Source organism: Pempheris klunzingeri, chromosome 14, assembly GCF_042242105.1.
Source record: "Pempheris klunzingeri isolate RE-2024b chromosome 14, fPemKlu1.hap1, whole genome shotgun sequence".
Taxonomy (NCBI): domain Eukaryota; kingdom Metazoa; phylum Chordata; class Actinopteri; order Acropomatiformes; family Pempheridae; genus Pempheris; species Pempheris klunzingeri.
The window spans coordinates 10,922,281-10,945,263 of NC_092025.1; the positions used below are offsets into that span (position 1 = coordinate 10,922,281).

Here is a 22,983-nt window from a genome sequence, read left to right on the forward strand (position 1 = left end):
TAGATGGTGGGACTACAGTTTGGCTGCCATTAGTTTATTTTCTTTGGCTTGGGGCGGCACTACAGCTCAGTCTATAATTAGATGTGAAATTTGCATTGTGGGATTGTGTAAGTTTTCTAGCATGACCACAGCCTGGACTTGGTTCACTCAATGGGCAGTACAGTTGTTAATCATCGCATAATATTTGCCCACAGGTGCTAGGCTTTAGGCTTTAATATATAACCATAATGCTTCCACCATTCAGGCAATACCAGTTTGTGTGACCGGTTGTCACAGAGGCAGGTGCCACACATTTACAACACTTAACAGCATAAATCACTGGTCTTGATCAGTAGAGTGACTTCATTCACTTTTGTCCATGTCCATGTCTCCAATAATAGTCCATTCATTTTGTGTGCTCCGCTGCTCCAGTTTTGACTGCTAGACGACTTTATAGTGTAAATGTGCGATCATCATTATGGATTTGATGGTCAGAAACATTAGCTGAAGAAAACTCATTGTGTGCCGGAGAGGAGTTGTGTGATGTGTTTTAATTATGATGGAGTTGCATTGAAGCTCCTACTGGTCTGCACCTCGCTGCGTGTGCTTTCTCAAATTTAGAAATTGCGTCATACTTTTAACAGAGTTAAAATGTCTTTTTTTCTGGAGCCACCTCTGATGAAATGAAGCAACGAGACTTGGACCACCACTGATACGTTTGGCTCGACATGGAGCGAGCACAGCAGGGTAACAGTTTGGTCACCCGTGGCACTGCTTCTAGCCAAGTTTATAAAAACAGGTAGAGTTGACTGGCAGTATTATTGCAGCTGACTCAATTGAGTAAACACTTAGTAACACAGCACTGTTTTAATATAGCCAACAATATAGTATTATGTATGTTTTCCTGTTATGTCTAGCTAGTCTAGCTAGCAAAGTTGGTAAGAGTTACCGGGACACAGAAGTAAAATGGGATCTTTCATTATTAGGCTTGTTTCACATTTACTGTCACTTGCAGGCTCTTTGAATGGGACTAAACCGTAGTTTAGGGCAGACTGAACATTTTCTTCAAGTAAGCTGCAGGGCTAGCAGTAAGTTAGGAGCACATTGTAATTAACAGCTTAGCATAATTACCCACTGTGCTAACAAGTAAGCAATGTTTGGTTGAGTGTAGGCTCTTACCACAATTGCAGATAAGAGAAGTGAGGATGAGAACCACACAATAAAAAGTGTCTTTTTTTAACTGCTAACTGGACTTATTTGATTTTTAAATCTGTGTTCATCAAGTTACCACACCTTTAAAGTACATTATGATCCATGGCGCTACGTGATAACCATCAGATCTGATGAATACAGTGTCATGTCAAAGTTATGAACTCCCGAGGTCATTTGCTATGACTTTATTCAAGGCTGTTTCTGCAAATGTGCAAAATTACTTAAGAGGCATGATTCATGATGGCACAAATGATTCATCCTATTGGCTGATCAGATACAGCAGTCACACATAGACTTCATGGGACTGTGGCCTCCCATTGTCATCCCTTTTAGCTAACTGCTGATAGGATAGACCAATCAGCCAATTACACAGCCCATCAAATTCATCCTAAAGCTATTCATGACAATAAAAAACAGGTAGTAGGTAGTAACGTTCACAGTATGAAGCTATTATATGTATTATGTGTATTATATTAATCTTTTCACTGTTCACTGATTTTGCCTAGAATATTGGAGGGTCATGTTGCCGTGTTTACATTCATATCAGATGAAGCGTGTAGGAATTGCAGCCCTTTTTATATATGGTCCCCCGATATGTAGAGAACCAAATGTAATAAGCCAATTTAACTAAACTCATAATATGTTGTTGAAAGTCCTTTACAGTCAATGACTGGTTATGGTGCTTTGATGCCTAGTATCTTCCCCGACATTGACACTGACAATCCTGGATTGCATTCATCCTTCCGTCTTGGTTGTATTGGGTTCTTTGCCTCCGGTTTGGTCCCCGGCAAATTAAAGACATGCTCAGCTGAACTTGAGGTCAGGTGACTACAAAATCTCCTTTGATCCTTCATCTGCTGCTGTCAGCAGTGAATTATCAATAAACTCAATTGAGATGACTCCTCTGGCAGCCAAACGCACCCAAGCCATGACATCACCTCCACTATGTTTGACAGATGAGGTGGTATGCCCCGGATTATGAGCTTCTATTTTTTTCTCACTTTCATCTTTCCATCACTCTGGCATGGGTCGATCTTTGCCTCAGCTGTCCATTACACTTTGATCCAGAACCCTACAGGTTTCCTGAAGTGCCTGATGCAGACTGTAACCTGTCCTTCCTGAGGTTCACCTTGTGGTGAACCTGCTGAGATTCTACTGGTGTAGTCTTGTTTTGATGGTTGTCTCTGACACATGCTACATCCTGGAGTGTCCTCTTGATCTGTTAGACAGCTGTAAAGGGAGTTTTCTACTCCCATCCACTATATTGACCATCCCTTGTCCAGCAGGTTGTTCACAATTGCTGAAGTCAAAAGTGCATTGTTTCTTTAAGGTAACCTGTGGAGTTTTAGACCTCTATTTGTGCTATAGAGCTATTTTTTCTGTGAGTGGGCACCCATTTTGTTTCTTTTACCAGTGGTGTCACGCTATTTCATTGATCCACAGGTGGCAGTAGTGTGCCAAGATAAGTTGCAGTGTGCCAGCAAAGACTAAATAGAAGAAGACTAAAATACTTCAAAAAGTGGTTTTGAAAATATTTTATGAGAAATGAAATGCAGGTTTTTAGACCTCACTTACCCACAATGAGCAAGACTGAATGTAAACATGACACAGGGCACCTTTAAGTGTTGATTTTGACACTCCATGTTTTGGCTGATTTAGACTGTTCTGGGTTTTCAGCCTCGCGTTGGCCTACTTTCCTGGCACTGGCACTGGCACATCTTGAGAGACAACAACAGATCCTTAATGGAAACCTCACAACTAGAATCCAGATCTTTTTACATTGAGCCAACTAAGATTTGGAGACGTTTGTTACATGCTTCATCTGATGAGGACGCAAATTCCCTTGAATTAAAGCTGAGGTACAGGACTTTAACTCCGGTCATTTCATTTTAAAATCCAACATGCTGGTGCACAAAGGCAGAAATAACAAAAAGATGTCAGTGCTCTATAAATTATTGACTGTACTGTATATATCAATCACAAAGTCAATACAAAATAGTGATTCTGCTTCATCAGAGCCAATTTCAGTGTAAATCTATTGTACAATGAAATGAGAGTCGACCCAATGAAACTGATATATTTGTGTTCGCATTTGCAATAACAACTAACACAGATAATGACGAGTACAGAGCTCTGTATACACACACACACACACACATACACGCGCGCGCACACACAGACATTGTGGTTTCTGGCTGTGGAACTGCATAAAGTGGCATCTTGCATCACTCAACCAGCCCGAAACAAGCTCATCATATCTACTCAGCTAATTAAAGCTAAAGGAGCTCTGGAACACCCACAACTGCATATGCATACTGTATTCAGCATGATGGGACTGGCACTACGTCTGGTATGTGATGAAAATCCATTCTCTCACATCTAACCCTAATCTCTGTCCCTAACTCTGATGTTGATCCTAAGCCTTTAACCCTAAAAATGAAATGACCTCTTTCAAAGTGACGACTGTCATTTTTCTGGCAACTGTAGGATTTTCCTTATCTGTGAACACTAGGCTTGTGTCCTAGTGTCCTCACAAGGATAGAGGTGCTCAGAAATATGAATTATATAAAACCCAGGCAAACATAGAATATAACCATTGTATACCTGATTCTGATGATGCTTCAATCAACAAGTCTGCTGGAGTTTTACTCCTCCTTCGTGTCTAAACATGCTCACAGGCACATACACACCCACATGTGGCAGGCCACGTTCATACGTAATACCCAAAGTGCATGAATAAACCTATCCAGGGCATACGTAGAAGGAGAGCGAAAAAAATCTTCATACACATTTCTGAATAATCTATGACAGTGGGGGATATTGCAAGCATGTTCGATGCAAAATGCACAGATGTAGATGCAGATCTCCCCTAAGCTTGCCAGAACGACTAGCAGACTTTAAGCTAACATGCAAAACAGAGGCAGCAACAGAGAGATGGAAGGAGAAGAACGACACAAACAGAGAGGTGAATTTACCTACCACACACGGACAGAGAGAAGGGAGCTTAGTGCGGCCCTTCATGAGCGAGAGACAGAGGAAAAACAGCCTCCCAGACACCCGCAGTAGAGGAGGAGAGGGATGGGGAGAAAGAGAGAGAGAGATGGGAGGCTGGGGAAGGGTAAGGGGAAATAAAAAAGAGGGAGGGGGAGAGAGGGAAGGGGAAGGGGGGGCGTCGTAGCAGACGAGGAGAGAGAGTTTTCCTGGAAGCCAGAGTTGTTGGTGTTGGATATATCTTGATGTTAAAGGCAAGGGTCTGAAAAGAGAGGACTGGCTGCCTGCTCCAGCCGTGACTCATAAAATATGTTTGTCACTGCTGGTGAGTGAGGGAGGGGAGAGAAGCAGACGTAGAGACAGAGTAAACCTTATATATTATTTCATTTTTCCTCTGTTTTTATGAAGCGGTGCGCTTCCATCCACTCTGTTCTTTGCTTCCTCTCCGTCTTTGACACGCCATCGCTCTCATATACGTCACCAAACGTACACGTGAATTAAAGGCTAAACAGTGATGATAATTTAAGATGAGGAGAATTTTGACACAGATATCTCTGTTATGCAACCATTATATAATTACATGTTCATCCCTTTGCAGCTAACTGTAGCCTAAATGTTCATTACTGAGGTGAAATTTTATGTTATTGCCATCATGTCTGTCTTTACGTTGGCCTACATATTCTACTGCTCACACTTGAAAACTGCAAATATAAAAAATATCAGCTATGTGTATCGAGAATGCTCCGTGATGACTGTGACTATTCTGGAAGCTTCTGTGCCCACACCAACACCAAAATGATACATTTATTAATTAGTTGACAGCAATTTTAATAACCAAGTGGTTGCTTGTCGTCTATTCGGCAACAAATGTCAAACATTTGCTGGTTCCACCATCAGAAATGTCAGATTTTACATCTTTTATCAGTTTTACATTGAATTGAATACATTGGCCAGGCAAAGCAGGTCGCTCAACAATGTTAGGGGCTCTGGGAATTTGTGCAGGGAATGTTTTCACTGTATTGCTATATTCAATTAATTGAACATTTATTAGAATAATATGTTATGATCAAATCATGACCATTTGCTAGAGCCCTAGTTGTAATTTTAAGTTAGGCCTTGAATTCCTAGCAGATCTATCCTTGCTGAAGACTTCCATGTCTAACCACATTCAGCAGAATGCACAGACATGCTGCCTTTGGGATAGATGAACCCAATTTCTTTAAATAACATAACAATGAAAAGAATTTCCAATCTGCTATTATACAAGTTTTTGAGCAGTTGTGACTTTTTTTCACATTTCGAGTTTAATATGCAAATCCTGAGCTGCTGTGCCTTGATATTCTGTAATGGAGTACAGATTTAAAACTCTTTTAAGTGGCATTCACTGAGAAAAAAAGTATCTTAGAATAGATTAATAGTAAATGGAAGTTGGACACTTATCAGTGTATCATCTGCAGAAACAGTGTTATAGGTCAGTCATTGGTTTTTGCTTAGAGTTGTTACCTTGTGTGTGAATTGTTTTAGACTGCTGGCTCTCAGACTCATTTCATGACGTTATTTCAAGATTGTGTCTCAGCGTAACCCTGTAATGCTGCTTATGCCCTGTAAACTATGTAATTTTAGCAGTAATGAATTGGAGCAGTGTGCTACCTCTATATCCATCAAACATTCTCTAAAGGTTACATAAATTAGTCACACCTTCTTTTTGGAAGGATCTCTGTACTGTAGGATCCTTTTTTCTATTGTGCTTTTCAAATCAGACCTCTTAGGCTGCCTTTTTGTGAAAATAGTACCTTAATACAACCTATCCTGCTGTTACTAGTTCACGTTAGCCTAACGGAGTCTGATCAATGAAAAGATTGAAGCAACAGGTGTTACCATAGGTGTCCACATGTTGAAATGACAGAAAATATTTATTTATCCCAAAAAATGTCAGTTCGCAACATGACGATAGACAAAACACTATTTAAGGAAGATGCACATTTTCCTCATGCTAACTGATTGTCTAAAGACACATACATTGATCAATTTATGGAATTTGAAATTATCAATTTAAAATCAATTTAAAAAGTGTGCGTCTAGAATTTCTACACAAAAAATCTAATTGTCATTCAAAAACCTTCCTGCTTCAATGACACAGTGTTCAGTGTTTATTAGACACCAATTAAAGAAAGTAGAAATGAGTGAATGAATTGTTACACAGCTGTGGTAATACATTTTATTTAAGATTCCGCATCACCAAGTCCCTGTCCACAGTTAGAGCAATGATTTGATACCTGGCCTTTATTACATGTTTTATGGTAACTCTTTTGCCAGAGGAGTTGGGTCGAATCACTCCACTGTGGCGCGTGCTCCTGCAGCAAAATAAAATAGTTCCTGACTGGACTGTGAAAGTCGATTTGCCCTGCGAAGGTTTGATGCTACATGTCAAAAACTAACATCAAGAGTTAAAGTTACCAAATGAATATCATAGCTAACTGCAGCTGGCATTTTATAAGATGTACAAATACAGCATAGCACAGAATGTGTTTTTTTTTTTACTGAATGTAGCATACTAAAATCAATGATAGCAGCCTATAGGCAACACAAACTGATTTGTTCAAGTTTTAGTACATTTTCTAAATTTTCTTTACAATATTTGGCTGCAGTAATTCTTTCGATGTTCTAAGTATTTTGACGCTACATATAATTCTGTGTCCATACAGTTCATTGGCATTAGAATGCCTGGATTTGTTAGTGCTCTTGCCTTCTCAGGACCCTGTTTCTTCCTGCTACACGGCTGTATTAAGGGGGAAGCAGAGCTGAGCGAGGGAATAAACAGAGTAAATGCACCATGACCCCATTGGGCTGTTTTACAGTGGACTGCTGTCGGGTGATGGATGGGTTATGACACCTGCGGAGGTTAGGCCCAAAGCCCTCTGGACCTCAGCGACACACTGAGCTGTGGCTTCTGCATCAGCCTCACTGTCTGTGACTAAAGACAACTGGAGCACATCGTGACATTTCCATCTGGAATGAAGCCTGTGCTGTTAGAACAGTGTCAAACGCTGTGTAACCCGCGGATCCAGTCGCATAAGACCCAACATTAATTTTCTATTCTCCGCATTCATGAGCATTCTCTGCTGCCGCCTACACAGAGGTCATCCTCCTACCTGCACACTGTGGGCTTCACATTATCAACACCCTTCAATGGCAGGGCTCTCTCTCTCTCTCTCTCTCTCTCTCTCTCTCTCTCTCTCTCTCTCTCTCTCTCTATCTCGCCCTATCTCCCTTTTCCTCTCCTCTCTCCCTCCCTTCCTCCTTTCATCTCTATTCTCTCCATGATGATACCCCTGCCATGTTGTCATGGCAACAATCGGGCCCTGATTGCTTGGTTGCTAGGCAACTGACATCACCTATAAGAGGAACATGAAGATACAAAGGCAGAGACAAACAAATCACACAAAATATGTGCGTTTGTACATTACTGTGGCGAGAGTGTCTTTGAACTCACGGTGCCATTAGCTCGTGTCATGTTTTTCATTCAAATGCTCCGATTTTTTTTTTTTTTTTTCCGTGCTTAAGCCACACATGTAGACAGCAAGGTGTACCATTAGAGTCAGTAAACGTATCATTCAAATATGACCGGTGCTCGCCTGCTCTTTGCCAAACAGGAGTTTAAAAACATCTGAATCCACGAGCAGAATTTCAGATGAGAACATTTACAAAGGTCTGTGACAATAGTCTGCTCATGAATAACTGACACAAGGTCCAGCAATTTCCTATTAATTATGAGGAAAAACACAAGGCCTCGACCTCAGTTAACACAGGCCACATACGCACTCTAAGGCTCAGGATAACGCTGCATCATGTAGGTAGCATCCGAGCTTCGGGCCGCTTGTATGGACACAGACAGCTCAAATGTAACAATATCCCTGAGTTGGATTGTCATGGACTCCTGTGCTGTAGTTTACTAACGTGCCACAAGGTGTCATTGTGTGTGCTGTATTGAAAAATATGATCATAGCACTGTAAGAAAATCTGATCCCCATTTGCAAGGCTAATGCAAGTGCTATTCATATCGATGATACCAGCACTACCATCCTTGTCATTCTTTTCTCTGTCATTTTTCCTCGACTTCCTGTTTTTTTGCACTCCCCTCCGCACGTTCCAGTCCCGCCCCACACATACGTAAGCACTACACATTGACAGACACCCTCTAATTATATAACATATGCCAGTTGACTCTTTTAACTAAATTGCCTGTAGTGTGGACATATAGTTTTGTTACAGAGGCCCTGGTGAGAAGTTGACCCTCCTTGACCTTGACTCTGTCTCTCTAATACGGCACACTGGACCTCCACTATTGAATCTAGCCACATCTTTAAATAGACATCATCATCATCATCATCATCATTGATTTAGCTCTTCCTATTTTAGTCATTTGTAGTGTTCCTTGTCCAGTCAGTGCATATTACAGTATCAGTGCAGAGCAGCACAGCCGTCAGCCACAGTCCTCCTTCTGGTACACCAATAGCAGACTCATGTTTCGCCATTAGCCTTCTTGCTCAATGAGAAACGACAAAGTCTCCAGCCCAAACAACCCATGATGGATTTAATCTGTCACCTGTCATATGGACAATTTCAAAGCGGACAGCAATACTGACAGCCAAAACACTGAAATTAAACGGCAGAGCCTGTAAGCAGGACCTGCTGGTGGACAGCAAGTGGACAGTTTTGTTTTTTTTAATAAGACCACAATGAAAGATCTGAGGATTTCTTTAATTTGTGTTATGACGGAAGAAGCTATATGCTCTTTGGCGTTAACAATGTACATACATCACATTAATTTCTCTTTGTTAAATCAAAAAAGATGAGGGTTTTTAAGCCCTGCACATTGAAGGCATTCGTGTCCAAAGGTGACAGCTCAGAGAAGAAGAAACAAGCCTTTTCATTTCATACATTAAAACACTGAGAATCTATAAAGATACTGATTGAGCCTGTACTGAAATATCCATTGATAGTGTCTAAACATTTAAGGTACGATTCAATAGACATGATAAGACATTGCTTTTCCTCTCTATGGATGAGAATGCAGAACAGAGGGAAGCAAAAGAGAGCGTGGAAAGAGTGGAGCACAGATTGTGTTGTGTGCATTTGACAAAGAGAAGCTCTTAACAGCCTCCTTCCTGGCTAAGGCTCCTGGTGGGGGTGGTGGGCATTATAAAGTAGTTGAGAGACTAGAGGTTAGCATTGCATTGGCAACGTATTATGATAGAAAGGGACGGATGAGCTCAAGTATGACGTGAGTTCTAGCCTGCATCGACGCTGCAAGCTCAAGAAGGTGAAACAGGACAATTAATGCACATTTATATGGAAAAAAAAGCTAATATGCAAAGTATTCAGTGTCCTGAGTCAAGATGACTTTGATAGAATTTCTGCAACAACACCATTCACAATTAAGATAAGATAAGATATTCCTTTATTAGTCCCACGTCGGGGAAACAGTGTTACAGCAAAAGAACAGCAGAAATAGAACTTCAATAAAACAATAGATAATAAACTAGTGGACAGAGATATACACATAAAAAGTATGTACAATTTAAACAAGATGAAGTATAGGCTGCTTGAGGCTGCTTGAATTTAGCATCGACAGTAAAACGTAGCACCACACAGCAAACCTGTACCTCCTGTTTAATTAAACCTGACAAGTTTCTAAGACATGAACTCGCACTCGAGCAAGGCTGCAGTTACAATTCACAGTGCTCAAGCCACTTATACTGAGGCAGGATGCTCTGCGGTTTGTGTGAGCTCTGTCTGATCATGTAGGTGTGTGGTTTTCTTTCGGGAAAGCGGTTGACTGTGTGGGTGAGTGGTGCAATATGTACTTAAAGACGAAACAAAAGCGTTGCTGACCGCAGAAATGTGCACTATTTCTTCATGAGCACAAAAGCAAGCTGTCGTTTGAGCAGAATTGATGACGGAGAGATCAGGAAGGAGAAGAAACATCTAATTTAATAGAAGAGAATTACATCTCTGTTATCCCCTTGATTCTGCTGTGTTTTTTATTTTATTTTATTGGACAATAGAGAGGCTCAGTGCTGTGCAGTCATGGCATCAGGCTTGCACCGGGGCAAGCCCTGCTTCGCTCACTGTGCCCTGGGAGCAACTTGGCAGGATCAGTGTCTCTGTGGCTGCATACAAAGGCCTCATGGAAGCTCGTGCCCTTGAGCAGAGATCATATTAGCTCTCCACTGGATCACTAATCCTAGTACACAGCGCACTGTAGTGTATGTCACACACTCATGCAGACACACATCACACGGTATGGTGAATGGACACTTGTTAAGATGAGCAGAATTGTTGACGAGCTTTGTGAATACTGAGGAGGCTCTGTTTGATTTGTGAGCGGAGGGTTTAGCTTAACTCCATTTTGGAGACTCTTAGGACCAGAGCAAGATGCAGCAGCCATAAGCTTCTCATCCATGTATGCACACACACAATCACACATAAATATTCATATGGATTGAACCATAAGAGCAGCTGGCAGCACAAAATAATTACCAATGTGAGTGCTAAAACCCATTCCAGAGAAGAAGACATGCTCATGTTGGAGCATGAGGCCATACATGAAGCCAGTAATGTGCACACTGAGCTGCTGACTTTGACTACATCTTGTCAAATGTATAATTTATTTGAAGAAGCACTAACTAGGGAAGCCTCGAAAGTGCTGAAGAGGAGGGCAGAAGGTAAGCTAGAGAGTGGAGAGCAGGAAAGAGGGGAGTAAGCATAAGGGGCGGGGGGGGGCAGAGAGGTAAAATGAGATAAAGGGAAGAGGAGGCTGGAAGAGAGGACTGAGTGAGGGATTACAGAGGTGAAGGAGGCAGAGAGGACAAAAAAATGTGGAATTGGAAATGTGAGAGCAGAGAAGTGGAACGAGGGCGAGGAGTGATAATCAAAGGAGTGTAAGACAAGAAAAGCAGGAGGAAGGCAGTAAGAGCTGGAAGAAATATACTGTTCACACAGCACACTGTGTATATATGTATATACACTGTTTCCACACAGGAGATTTTATTGCAATACTTTTCAATCAGATGTAATGTTAGCGATAAGGTAAGATGTTTTTAAAGCTCGAATCCCTTTCGCTGTGTACACCATCTTTGTTCTCGCCTCTCAAACATCAAACCGTCCTTCTCTGACTCAGTACCATACAGCGAGGGAGAGTTAAAGGTATTGTCAGGCTCGCAACCAAATATAAATCCTGTGACGTCTCCTCAAGCTGATCTGCCCTAATATTCCAGTTCTAAATGTTATGCAATGACACTTCTGTATGATGCACTGCTATCATATGTTGCAATTTATTATTTATTTCTTCTGAGATTTTAGTGTAGGAAGGAGAAGAAAATTGCATAAGCCTTTGAAAGTCATGTTGAACACTCAGGAGACAACGCATAGGAATCTGTTACCCGGTAGGAATTAGAGCTGGGCGATTAAAACAATCTCGAAAAGGGATCCTGATAAAATACATATGTCGATAACGATGATAAACGTCTTTACATTTCTTGCTCAACATTGACAGGCGTAACAGCCTAGCTGACAGCAGAAATAAGCATGACATCAACCAGTCAGTCTGCGGTTTTTGGCTTGCACGTCACCCATTTCCTACCATGAAGCACCATTTGCCGTTTGTTGGGGCTACCGGTAAAGAAATTTGATGTCCTCTGGAAAAGAGGAAAAAAATTTAAAATGGAATCCAATGGGAAAGTGAACTCGCATTACCGTCCAAACGTGAGGACAGTGTTCACAGAAAAGCTAAAATGTCAATTATATGGAAGCGGTTTGGATTTCTCCAAGCAATGAAGCGCAGATTAAGATCTGCAAAATATACCGCTAGTCGGTGCTATTGAGAACATTTAGATATTATTCAATATATTATTCTGTCACTACATTTATTCTAAGCCAAGCCCTGTTTGTGCAGCAAAGGTTGTTATTCTCTTATTTATGTTAATTAACTAAATTTTAAAGTTAAACTAATCTCCAGTCTTCAGTCATTATCTCATTATCTTATTATTATACTCATCAACCTATTTACTATTGATACAATCCAATGATATGCTATCATGTTAAATATCGATATTGATCACTACGGAAAGAATTACAGTGATCACATTTGTTCCCATATTGCCTAGCCGTGGTAGGATTTGAAACTTTGAGTGTCCCTGGCTCATCTCTCTTATAATTTAGATGAAATTGTAAGATTGTCAAGGCGGCGGTCAGAGCAGCCTCTACTCTACACCAGCCTCTTTGACATAATGTGGCCTCATCAGTGTTTGTTGGAGTGTTTTCAGAGTTAGTTTCTCTTGCAAGCCGATTTCAAAGGATTCATATCATTACAACATAAAGACAAAATGTTATGTCCCACATGAGGAAATGTCTCAGAGGCTTTGGCAAGCTGACTATTCACATTTTATTCAAGCAAAATTTCGGAACTTGTCGGACAGAGGCAGATGTGTAAAGATAGTACTAGCCTTTTAAAAGAAAAAACAGATATTCTAATTTTACCTTAACTGCCTCAAGGACAAAAAAACACATATTCAAATTATACAAACTTCCTCTTTAATACAAAGGGGCTTGCTTTAAGTGCTTTTTATTTTTCATCACAAATTTGTACTAATTCTGCCTCTATTGCTATTGTAACTCACTGGAAATTCAAGGTTTATGGGAACTTCCCACCAAAACACTTAAGACAGTGGCTCACTGGGGATGCCATTTAAGCCTCAAAGATGACTGGGAGAAGCTGTTATTGTATCGTGAAGTACCGCTCGAGCTGCTGTTTTGCAAATTAAAAGCAGCATTGAGCACAGTGGGACTTTAGTTAAACTTGGTGTGCTGTGCACAGTGTTATCAGATATTTGTCGCGCAGTGGCTTACTGTGGCTTCACCCACACAGCAAAACTTTGTGCACAGACCTGCATGGGGAAGCAACATTGTTCACATAACCTCTTCTACCGTATGTGGGAGTAAGGGAACAGCTCACCCAGGGAGCTGCTCACCCATCATCTGCTACATGATGGCAAGCCACACTCCTCACCTGCAATGCAGCCAGCCTCCATTAAAGTTTAATAACAGATTTAAAGGAGTAAACCAACATTTTGTGCAAATCCGACCTATTGTCAAGTTAAATTGAAGACAAGTGAATCTTGATGCGTTGGGTAAGATAAGATATTCCTTTATTAGTCACACAACGGGGAAATTTACTACAGATACCAAAGGTTTAGCTGATTTTGATTGGTGGAATTGTCATCGGAGTGTGACTAAAGTTATATGCAGGCACTGCTTTGCCAATAGTGTGTTCCTTTATGCACTTTTTTTGCACTAACTTTCCCTTTTATAAACTGACCATCTGTTTCACAATCTCTTGGCAATAGTCCGGTTTTCTTTGCCAGCTTTACAGTAAGTCTTTTCTCACTTTGATAGCGATGCAGGATTCTGGAACAAGTTTGGTGAAATATCCACTGCTACCAACTGTGGTCTTTCACTTACAGTGTGTGTGTGTGTGTGTGTTTTTTCCCCAGCTAACTCACTGAGTCACACTCAAGACAAATCAGATACATGAGGGACTGATGTTCCAGGCTTACAGAGAGACACCTCGACATTTTCATTTCTTCTTTTTTTTTTTTTCCTCACAAAGCATTTGTCACACTGCATCGTGTTAGGTAACAAAAATGATCCGCTTGTTGAACCACAGGCTCTTATCAGCTTTGAAGTTAGCTCAATAGAGGAAGATGTGAACTCAAGGTTTTGCTATTATTCATGTGTTTGTCATAGAAACGAAAATGTACGTAATGTTCTTTAATGTAAACCTCCACAGTGTAAAATTCAGTCTCCCTGCTCATCTGACTGCACCTATCTATGTTTAACTGACCAATAATCTCTGTTGCCAAGGAAACTGAGAGGTTGATAAGCAAATGAATGTAATGTGCCACAGTTAAGCACAAATTTATGTAACATGTCTGAAAGGACCAGCTGCACTCACTTCTGCTCCACACACCGAGTCCAAGTTAAATTTTCAAATGATGCCCACCTCCACACAGCTGTAAGAGTTGTTATGTGTGTGTGTGTGTGTGGGTGTGTATGTGTGTGTGTGTGTGTGTGTTTCCCACTTTTTGTCATCACTTCCTGTCAGAAACTGCATTCAGGTGTAGCTGCTACAGTATATTATTCACCTGCTTTTGAATCTGTCCACCAGGATTTGATTTTTGAGGGTTTAAAACAGATTGTAGCCGTCTGAACAAACAGGGTCTGACCCCAGAGTGTGTCTGGAGTCAGACTACATTAAAGCTCTTTCATTTCTCGTTTTATTAGCCAATTTCATGACCAGGGCTGCCTCCATGGAGCAGCGGGCTGAGTGCTGACGCTGAGCACATGTGTATGATATAACACATCGCTCATATCCTGTGTGTGCGAGATGTGTGCAGATGCACAGTGGGTCCTGTAGCTCTAACATGTGCCTACGGTCGAGTTTAAGATAAAGCAGCTGAAAATATGAGGGGATTAGCATGCAGGATGCCCTCCCATGGTCTCTCCCTGACATATTCTGCAGCTCAGCTCCGGCATGACACAAAGCCCCGCACAAGCAACCCAAGCACAGGTTCTCTCCCGCTTTTACTACATCCACGCAGGTCAGCCGGCCCCTGTTTATACACTCACAAAGCATGACACATGACAGTATGGAGATGCAGAGAGAGTGACAGAGGGGGTCATCCAAAGAGGGAAATATCACAGAACATTCTGTCTACACAGCACACAGGTAGCCCATCTCACACCGAGGCTTTTCTGAAATGTACAAATTCAGAAAAAGACAGCCAAGATAGAAACAGGTTTGTGTCTTATAGAAGAAAAAATGGCATATACACTTTTATAACTGAGAGATGACAGGAATCTTCCCTCTGCTCTGTGTCCAGATACAGTTGTTGAACCTCTCACTCTTTCACACACACACACACACACACACACACACACACACACACACACATAGAGCTCAAGTAAGGAACAACAGATAGGCTTACCTTTGTAGTCACAATGCAGAGGCAGTCCATGGTACTCAGAACAAAATATTGGGGTGTATCTCAACCCCCCCAACCCCCCACGACAGAGGGCTGAGACCCCACACCCCTCTCCCCAGCCTGCCCCACTCCTGCGCTCTCACTCTCGTCCTGCCTTTCCCCCCTTTTCTCTCTCCTTCCGTGAATCTGTTCTTTGACTAACTGAACCAGCGAGGGAAAGAGAGGATGGAGGGAGGGGGAAACATGAAAAGGGAGGGGGAGGGCCACAGGGAAATAGAGAGAGTGAGCAAAGAAAGAGAGGGGAGAGAGGGTGGTCTCGGAATTTAGTATGAGAGAGAGAGAGTGCAGAGAAGGCAAGGTGAGAGTATATCCGTTTTTGTTTTTTTTCCCAGAGACGAGAGAGAAACGGCGGAAAAGAAAGAGAAAAGATGGGATGAATATGAAAAGAGATGGATGGAGGAAGGGGAGGATGGAGATGGAAAGCAGAGGTGGCGGGGATTAAAAAAAGGGGGGGGGGAGGTTCACACTGGAAAGAAAGGGAAAAAGAGAAACAGAGAATAAGACAGCGAAACAGCAGAGGATGGAGAGGAAGAACTGAGGGAGGGGACAGTGAAGGAGAGAGAAAAGGAGAGGGAGAGTGGGTGAGTGCGTGCGTGTGCGTGTGTGTGTGTGTGTGTGTGTGTGTGTGTGTGTGTGTGTATGTGTGTATGAAGACAGAAGGAATTAGACCGAAAGAAAATGTGTTGAGGAGGAGAGTGTGAATTACATATGCATCAAAGAAAAAGAAAACACTAAGCACCACGAGAGCGACTTAAAGAAGACCAGATCACACAAAAAGAAATGGAAACGGGAGTTTTCATGATTCGGATGAAATAATGAGACCAAAAATGCATGAAGGGTTTTCTGCTTGTTGTAGCACTCTGCAGTTGTTGCCTTAGCAATGGTGCAGTTGTTGCCATGGCAATAGGGAGGCTTGTTGTTGTCATATGGTCACCATTGTAGTGCTGAGGACTGAGGAAGGAACTCTGCATTGGATTTACACACCTGTGCATCAAAATCTGTGTGGGTGTGTGCATTTGTGCCTCCATTCATTTTACACTGACTAACAAATGGCAGAGAACTATGAAGTACAGTCATATTATGAATATTTAATAGCCAGAAATAATAAGCAGAAATTATCTAGTGGAGTATTTTAACATCATATGAATCTATTACTGCATATGATGATTCAACACTGTGTTTTTGAAAGTCCAAGAAGGCATTTACAATAAATTATTTTGTGATTTCTAGTACACTTTATCGCCATTTTAACTATTTGGTTTAGTTTAAATAAAATGGTGTAAAAATGCATGCATGTCTCAGATGTACACTCTGCCTTTAAGACTGCGGACTGTACCACTCAGGGTTGTGTAAGGGGGAACGTGTGCTTCAGCGTCTTTGCATCATCAGTTCTATAATTGTACAAATCCACCCCTCACCCCACTTTCCAGTCCCCCACAATGCCGGAGCAATGGTGCAGCAATAAAGCAATTCTAAATGATGAACACACATTTATCCCCCGGGGTGAAGAGTAAAGGCTTTGATCGAAACGTACAGTGCAATATAACAAACACAGACACTTACATCCACAGATGGCCACATCCTACAGATGGCCACTGTTATAAATACACTCGCAGTCATGCTTTCACAAAATGTCAAGCTCTGTAATTAAATGCAAAGGTGGGCTACCATAATTACTCCACTTCTATACATTTACACTGTGTTTTTTCTGTCACCTAATCATCATCTTTTGACTCATAATTGATTAACTAGGAGCTTAACCTAGTAGAAGCTAGAGTTAGCTTAATGTGACAGTTTAATGAGATATCCAGCAGAGATTCCAGCAGAGGTAAGCAATATTTCACTGTCATCATATAACATTTAATAACTTCCACTAGCACTTGATGCCCTCCGACAACTCTATTTATTATACATTCAAAGACTGAGGACTGCTTTTTTTTTTTTTTAAAGATTGATCTTTTAAGAGAGTGCTTTGGTCTGTTTACAATTATGAATAGAGAGAAAAAAAAAGATGTGATAGCGACGAATCAGTGATGATTTTTATCTCTCAGGAATATTTTGTGCTTTCACACAAATAAACAATACAATAAGCAACTGCGAGTAATGTGTAATGAGTAATGTACTAACATACAATATTCAGTGACAATGAAAAGGCAAAACTTTACAGACGGCAAGCAAGTCGTGCATGACAAACTATACAACCTGTTTCAGAAACCGCCCCTTTGTCTTGAGTATACTGTATCTCAAGACATATTCTAAAAAGATAAAGTAACATTAAATTGTTATTGCTTTGTTTATTTGCACTGTAGACCACAATGAGTTTTATTCTAGAGGCAATCAAGAGCCTTGAATCCGTTGTTTAATGTTCCTTCAAATGGTGCCACTGCCAGTGCACCACTCAAAAGAATTTCAACATGTGTTTTTTAAATGTTGGAAAATAATTCAGCGCTGCAATTAATGATTATTTTCATTCTAGTAAGGACAAATGCTCATCAGAAGTAGAGCTACCCCGATGAATGGGCCAATGTCAGCTTATTGCAGATGGCGTCAGTGGACGTGTCGGCCAATAAGGAACAAGAAATGTCAGCCCAAATGCCAAATTATGTTTGAGGTAATTCAGAAACAGTGTCACCATTACATAGTTTGTCCACCAGAGAGCACTAACAAGTTGATTGATTTTTCAACTGTAAAATGTCCCGTTCAAAAAACAAAGGGATCTGTTTCAAGATTGTTGTTTATGTAATCCAAAAAAAGCCGATATGTCATTGTCAGATGTTCAGACTCCTGAATATAGATATCAGTGTCGGTCTCGAAAATCCAATATCTGATGGGCTAAAATCACTACTTGTCAGAGCCCGAGGTCTTGTCTTCTTCAAACGACTTATTTTGTGTGAACAACAAAAGAAATACATATTATTATTACATCAGTGAGAGGAAATATGGAAATCCTTGTGTTGGAGAAACTGGAATCACAAACATACTCGAAATGATTATTCTGTTATAACAGGATTGGTCATTTCTTTCAAGTCTGTTTTATAATAATACTCACATGACCATATGCACATTGAAACAGTCTTGCTTGCTGTAATCTGTCTTCCCATTCGTGCTTGCCTCTCACTTCCTAACTTAAAAACATGATGTTATTCCAAACATCATCTCAGCTGAATATGAGGCTTCATCAGGCTGAGCTCATCAAAACCAAGTTGGATATCTTTCAGACTTTTTCCAAAGTTTCATTCTTACTCAGGTAGTGTTTCGTTGCTGAACTGCAGTGGAGGGACGGTATCAGAGACGGAATTTTGTATTGTATTGTAAAGAAGAAGATGCTCTCTTGATTTTTCTAATTCTGGCTGCTGAAAATCATATGGACAGAAAGCACATTAGGAATCTCTTCATGGCCAGTATGGACAGTAGGATTATTACAGAAAGCAACTGTTTCAATGTTCAAATAGCCATGTGATTATTGTTTCAAAACAGACTAGAAAAACTGTGAACCCATCCTTTAAAATTGCTGTTAATTAGTTTTCTGTGTATCAACCAATCAGTGACAAATCAATCAACAAATTTAATAAACACTGCCATAATCAGGGCTTCTCTCTGCAGTGCACCATTATTGTATATTGTTGGCTCCTGTGCTCTGTTGTGCTACACTAGTCTTGACTAATTGCCAGCAGAAATGGATTTACAAAATCAGCTGTAAATGTCACATATAATAAGGATATCCACTTATCACATCTGTGATGATGTGAGATTTCTGTTTTTCATTTAGCTGTTCATTTGTACAGCAGCTCTTGATGTGCCCTCAGCCTCCATACCTAACTTATTTTGACAGCTCTGATAGCTTCCTCTTACTGGAAGTATCTCTCACACCCACAAACAAAGCAAAATGTTCAGACATCTTTGAGCAAAAGTGTCCATATATGAAGGAGGTGAAACCATTTCCTGTGTCTCTCAGAAATGGATTCAAGAACATTTAATGCCTGTGTAAATATTTTAGTGGGAAACTGGGAGGAAGTCATGTTTATATGAATGCTTTTCTGTGTGCCAGCATGTGTGTGAGGTAATGTGGTGACTGTGACATGTGTTTATGTACATTTTAGAGTGAAAGTGATAAATATGAGAGTTTCTATGCACATGAAAGGGGTAATTTGAGTTATGGGCCATATACTGTACTTAACACGTTTTCTCTCAGAAGATGATCCTAATATGGCTGACCTGTATACAAGATTATATAATTCAGCTCTCGAGTGAGCAAGGAGCTCTGCACTCACATTTCCTTTGCCAAAGCTTGAGTAATCTTTCATTCTCAAAGTTATGATTCTTCTGATGAACAGTATGAGCTTTTAACTGTCACAAAAATGAGTTGCAGTAAAACAGCATAATATGGATGCTAATTATGCAAATGGGGGAGAAAGTCTTAAACACACAAACCTTCCACCCACACAGGCACACACTTACACATGCACATGCTGTTAAAAATATATCATGCTAGAAGTAGCAAAGAGAAAAACCTCTCCCCCTGGACAAGCTTGAATGCTGAGAGCATTTCCATTGATGCACATTCACAAACCTCCATTATGATAATTCTGTGTAAGATTTGAAGAGCACTCACCCATAAATATGTTGTCTCCATCCTCCTGTGCCGCTTTGCTTAAAGACTATAGTCTTTTGGCTCTATGGTATGCCTCTGACCAAAAAGTAGGCCAAGGACAAACGCTGGTCATCTAAACAGGCTAAACCCAAGCAGAACATCCAGATCATGGGGCTGCTGACTGAAAAGTAGCCAGATTTATCTTTAGCAGGGGACAGTGGCACAATTTTCATTAGAACTGCTTTATTCAAATTAACATATATCATTTTTGGCATTTGCTATGATAACTTTATGTTGTATTAGTGTTATTGTGATTGAAAATATCAAACATTTTAATCAGGAATACCTAAAGATGTCCCTTTGAATGTTTTTTTTGTCAAGTGATTCAGGCATATACAATGAATCGTTTCAATATGACTGAAAATGTTAAAAATACCACTGATCTTGTTGGCTTCTCCCTCACAGAATCTCCCTTTCCCCAGTCCAAAAATATTCAGCTGACATAAAAACCGAGAGACATTTCTGAGTTGTCAGGGCCAATAGACACCCACGGGTGTCCGCACACTTTCTTGAGGAAGTGTCACTTTTTTAGTGTTGTTTTGGGGCATTGTATTGAGGAAGATTTTGGTGGCTGCTGTAGCCGGGGCCTGCCACGCTCTCAGTTTTGCAGCATAGATGTCACGGCAGCTTGCCCGAAGTAAACTATCCTTAGTGCAGGTGATGAGAGCGATGCACCATGTGCGAGTTCCTCAGGAAACAGACTGCTCTTTGGCTCTTTTTTGTGTCCCAAGGCAGATGTTCACTGATTTGGCTGATGTGTGTAAGATTTGTTTCTGTGCGATAAGAAGGACATTTCTCACCAGATAGCTTTTGCGTGGTCTGTGTGCGTGGGTAAGAGCAGGCCGCAGGCTGTGGGGTTTTTTAGATGCTCATAGCTGTGGAGCTGTACACCTGCTCAGCTTCAGCAGAGGTGAGAATGGGAGCCTACAGTAAGTATGTACGTATATATTCATGCACTCACAAGCTGCACATTTTTATCTACTTTTACCCAAAAATGTGGAGTGTGCTACATTTTATGTACTGTTCCTTGTCTGCTTCTTTTGACATTTTGAAAAAGGCAACATAATATGTAGAGGTTGAATTTAAAGAGGGTAGGTTGGTTTAGTGTTCACTGTGGCAAAGACTCACACCTCATGGTTAAAACCCTTTAAGCCTCTATAATATATGGCACATATTCATTACTAATTGTGCAATAAGTACACGTTAACCTTTGGGAGGGAAAAAATTATTAGCAGAAGAAAGCGCCTTAACTGTGATGAGATTTTGATTCAAATATTGTTAAATCCTGATTGGTGCATAGAGATGCATCACGTCACCAGTTTCCAACTGGGCCCGCCCACTACAAACCAGTGTGAAAAGCACAGACAAAAGCACCAAATAGAGGAAACATCTTATGTGAAATAATCAAAAAATTGTTTCCAGAGCCTTTAAAATTTGATGATTAGTGCCTTTAGTGGTATTGGTCTTTGTAGTCTATTCTGGTTACAGTATTCCACTCGTGGTGATTGAGAAATAATTATTATCCAGCTCAGAGAGCCTGTTTCACAGTGCCTACATGTACCAGCATGCCTCACACATTAGCGATGAGTCAGTTGTGAATAATCCAATTATTTTTGGTACTAATAAAAGACAAAGAGATCTGTTAGCATTGCTTAACATCATTAGGGCACGTATACTTCTCACAAAGTGATAGCGCTGTGCCTGTCCTCCAGTCACCCAGTGGCGTGAGCCAGGTTCGTGAGAAGCCATTTGATTGTGATCTTGACAAACTGGTTAGACCCTGACTAAGTTATTCCGAAGAGTAAGTCTTCATCATCATGGCTAGCTTAGCACTGCTTCTGCTGCCAGGTGGGCATGAGTGGCAGCCTGAGCCTCATCTCATCCTTGTTGCATCCCCCCAGCTGTGGATCCGCTGCTTTGACAACGCGCTCCACAGTAGAAAATACTCCAGAATGTCCTCTTGTGCAGATAAACTGGTGCTGAATGCTGGTCTGGAGTCAGACTGTGCTGTGATACCACCAGGTGGAGAGAAAATGAAACTCAAACCCTCCCTGTAGCCCTTGAAACGTCAGTGGCAGTAAACCAGGCGGCTACAGAGAACACTGGCAAAGTGTTGTGGGTGTTATACACATGCCAGCGCCATGACTAATCTGTGCTGAAAATCACTGAAATACCATGGCCCTGAGAGCTCAACGCACTATAACTTAAGAAAACACAAGCAAATTAGGAAAAAAATCTTCACCAATTTGGCACAATATGTGCCGCAGAGGAAACACAGCATAATTGTTGAAGATGGTTTCTTGATTTGCTCGTGTTTTCTTAAGCTGCAGCGCGTTGAGCTCTCAGGGCAGAAGACCACTTAAGTTTAAAGTTCCTCGTTAATTTTATGTAGATGTAAATACATCAAACACCAACAGAAAACAGATGAAACAATTGTACATTTCTTCACCATTTGCCTCTAGATAGATAACTAAGACATTTTAACTACCTCACTACAGCATGCTGTATGATTAGCTGCCTCACTTCCACTTGTCGGTGCATGCAGTCTGCTTTGCTGACAGCCCGGTGAAATGGCATTTGGCACACTGATAAAGCAACACCAGGCACACAGTAAACAAGGTACTTCCCTGACTAACATTAGCTTAGCCCGCTAGCCTGCAGTAACCCATCCTTGCTGATCATTCCCACCAGCTCTCAGCTGGCTAATTAATAAGGAGCTGGGGAACTCCAAGGCCACTAATACATTCACTGTCCACTGCAGCATGTAATGATATAGCTCGCATTCATCCTCCTGGCATGTCAATCTGAGTAACAGAGCTGGCGGTAGGAGATGAGATGCCTGTAATGTTAAAAAATACAGAACATTTGGCAGGAGGAATCTGAATGGGATTATCTAACCTTGTGTATGTGTGTATGCATTTAAGTTGAGGCGGAAAGGTGTAGTGCTGGGAAGCTTTAATTATACCCACAAAGGTGGGACAGATGTGAGTGGTGAAATGCATTTAACATTTTTGATTTGACATATTCACAGACGGATAAATAGAT

General features: G+C 41.0%; 1 protein-coding gene across 1 annotated transcript in view; it reads left to right on the forward strand.

The window, feature by feature from the left end:
• il13ra2 (interleukin 13 receptor, alpha 2) overlaps nucleotides 1-16,189 on the forward strand; it is a 310,420-nt gene extending 294,231 nt beyond the window's left edge. The window contains exon 10 of the mRNA XM_070844248.1: nucleotides 16,177-16,189. The gene's annotated coding sequence lies outside the window, so the exon portion shown is untranslated. The remainder of the gene's footprint in view (nucleotides 1-16,176) is intronic.
• Nucleotides 16,190-22,983: the final 6,794 nt, after the last annotated feature.